Below are 3,233 nucleotides of genomic sequence, written 5' to 3'. Positions count from 1 at the left end.
TTACCCAGTGAAAAGTTCACTTGTCCAAGCCATGTATATGCCTTGCATCTGGCATTTTCTGTGTCCAGCTTTATCACTGTCTTCCAGGTCATTTACCTGAGTTTTGCTGGGTTTTGGTGGTAAGTGACAGTGCCATGAAACCAATACCTTTTTTTTAATACCAAAAAGGGCAAGCAGCATAGGCTGTAGCCTGCCTCACAGAATAAAAGGCAGCATAGCCATATCTCTCTATTTTTTCAAGCTACTGCTGGTAAATCTTTTCTCTCACTTCTGTTGCTATGGTGTTAGTTCTGTGCAAAAACAAACCTTTGGGTGATCATGTTAAATGCAAAGATCACTTGGAGAGAGAGAGAGAGAGGGTGAAGGAGAAGGGGATAAGAGGGCTCAAATTCCAGCTGATAACAAACAGTTCATCAGTGTTTGTCTCAGCAGTTGGCCATCAGAAATTTTGCTATCTACTTTCACTGACTTCTGCTTGGGTTGATATTCGACTTGAAAAAGCTTCTTTTTTCCTCCTCAAATATTTTTTTTCTTCTTTTTTTTTTACTTTTACTTTTTTTAGTTCTTAGTATATAAAAGGAAGGTGGATCTCTTCCAAATTCTGCACAGCCCAGGAATATTTGCTTTCCGCAGCATGGCCGAGGACACAGAGATCTTATTCTTGCAAACCATTTGATCCTTCAATCCACAAAATACTGGATCAAATTTTGAAAGTTTGTGTGGTTGAAAAGTACCTGCTGTCCTTGTTGAGCCAATTGTAGAGGTCACTGAACTTCCTACCAGAGGAGCTGTCATAGCGTGCTGTCATTTCTAGCATTGCTTTCCTGGTGAAGGGGAAGCAGAGCACTGTTACAGGGGGACTTTTTAACACTTTCTGATGTGCAGAGTAGGTGCATTTGGTTTCATTCTCCAAATACGTCATTTGCTTTTGATTGGCACAACTGCTGTGAAGAAGTTATGTTGCCCAGATGTCTTATGCTTCTGGAAAACACTGTGCTGAAAATGCCTGGATATGCCTTGCCTGGATATGCCTTGCAGGCTCATTTCTATTCTTGAGTCGAGGCTGAAAGAGAGGACTGTTTTCTTGTTTTCTGAATGTTTCCATGCAGATTGAGCTGCAAGTGCAGGAAGAATGTAGAGGAGTAACCAATCTCAAATACTTGTTTGCTTCTCACTCTTTTTCAAACTGTAAGTCGTGAAAATGGATTAATTCACATTTTTGTACCTTGGCAACTGGGAACTTTCTGACCTAGTTAAATGGACCCTTTGTTTTGCTGTTTCCTTCCAGATGTGATAGGCAGATGAAAAAAAACTCAGGAAAAGCAGTGTGGTCATCTGAGATTTCTTTTAAGGATGTTAACTCATTTTTTCTGTAACTTGGTTGCAGAAGTTGATCATCTCCTTCCATGTCTTTAGCCAAGCTGCAGTTTACTTTGTTTTGCCTTAATTTTGTAGACACTTACGCTTACCCTTAGCCTTCCTGCTGCATTACTTGTGGGAGTAAAGATGTAAGTGCCAGGACAGCCAGACCTTCTGTGGACTGACTCGCCTATCCACAGCTTACCGGTCACCAAGCACACACATCAGGTCTGTCTTGTCTTTACCATTGCATAATCTTTGCATGTAGGGAGTCTGCTCCCCACCTGTGAACAGTGCATCTGTTAGTCTCCTCAGAAGACAGATGCCCAATATGCTTTCCAGTTGTATTAGAATCTACGTAAGTACTTCAAAGATAGTACTAGAGCCACAGCCTGTAACTGTTAGTAGGAGCATATAGTAATGGGCAAGCAAAGGTGATCTCTGTTGGGAAGAATTGGCAGTCTTTTAGTTCGCTTTTGTGCCATAGGTAACTTCAGTTTTTCTGCTCAAGTAAGCCTTGCCCAGATAAGACTGCCTATACAAGAAGAGCAATTTAGCTACATGGATCAGTTAAATTAGCAACTAGCAAATTATAATAAGGCTGCTAGGTCTCTGCTGGTTTAGTTTTATTGGTGCTTGAGCTGCAGCTGTTGTCTTATCATTACCTTCCTTAAGGCACTCCTTAATTCAAAGCAATTCCATTTCTGTAAGGTGGAAAATTTTATTAGGACAAAATTCAAGCTAATGAGATGGTGAAAACCAGGCTTCTTCTGAAACAGAGCATCAGCAGCCTCTTCTGGCCAGCCTTCCTCTCCCTCCTGTGCCCCCCACCCCCTTCTCTGCCAGAGCTGAATAAAAGGGGTAACAGCCATGGAAAGAAGTATGCATGTAACTGTAAAGTCAGATGCTAACTTTAGTTTAGTGAGTGTACATCTGTCTTTCATTTTAAAGATATTCCCTGTTTGGAGCTTACAAGGTTAAATTGCCACTGATGCAGTAGATCTCATGATTGGTTGAAGAGCAGTGCTTGATAATGTGGCAGCTTTTGTGCTGTGGGCAGCCCAGTGTATTGGCTAGGTCATGAGCTAGTTCTGGTACTTAAAACTGTACAAATGTTCAAATCTGGTAAGTAGCTTCGTGGGATCACTAAATTTGGTAGGGACCTTAGGGGTCCGTAATGCATTATCTTGATCAAAGCAGATTCAGCGTTAAATTTGGACTAAGTTGCTTAGGGCTTTGTCCAGTCAGGTCTTGAAAACCTTGAAGGATGGGGATCCTACAGTGTCTGTGGGACTCTGTCCTGCAACCAGACTGTCCTCATGGTGGAATTTTTTTCCTGATTTTGTTGGAATCTCCACAGTTTTGATTTATGTCCTGATAAATCTAAGCTTTCATAATGACATCGACTAGTTCTCCTAGTACTCTTGCATGTATCCCATCCAGTCCAATAGCCACCTTTGCATTAAGATTTTCTCAAGACAACCTTAACTCAATCCTTTTCCAGTATAGGTGGTTCCTCCACTCTTTGAACCCTGTCTTAGTACTGGGGACCAAGCCCTGTTACACATCACCACCACTTTCGTGCCTTCCCATGCTGTCTGGAGCAGAGTTTCTGCACACTCCGCCCCAAATCTTTGTCCCCTGTCCAGCTAACTGCCAAAGTCTGCTAGTGGAGTGCCCTGGGAGCTGCATTCCTCCTTACCAGCTAAATAGCTGTCCCTGCAACAGAATAATTTGCAGAGATCCCGAGTCCCTTGCTTTTGTATTGCCTGTATTGCTGTCCTGGGTGCTGGTTTGGGCAATCCCAAAGGGCGAAGGGCACAGCAGACATTCCTTTTATTAACGGTGATAATCTTTCTTGGCTCATTCCTTTT

Source organism: Cariama cristata, unplaced genomic scaffold, assembly GCF_000690535.1.
Source record: "Cariama cristata isolate BGI_N322 unplaced genomic scaffold, ASM69053v1 scaffold4902, whole genome shotgun sequence".
NCBI lineage: Eukaryota > Metazoa > Chordata > Aves > Cariamiformes > Cariamidae > Cariama > Cariama cristata.
The sequence above is the reverse complement of the archived record's forward strand: the minus strand, read 5'-3'. Positions refer to the sequence as shown.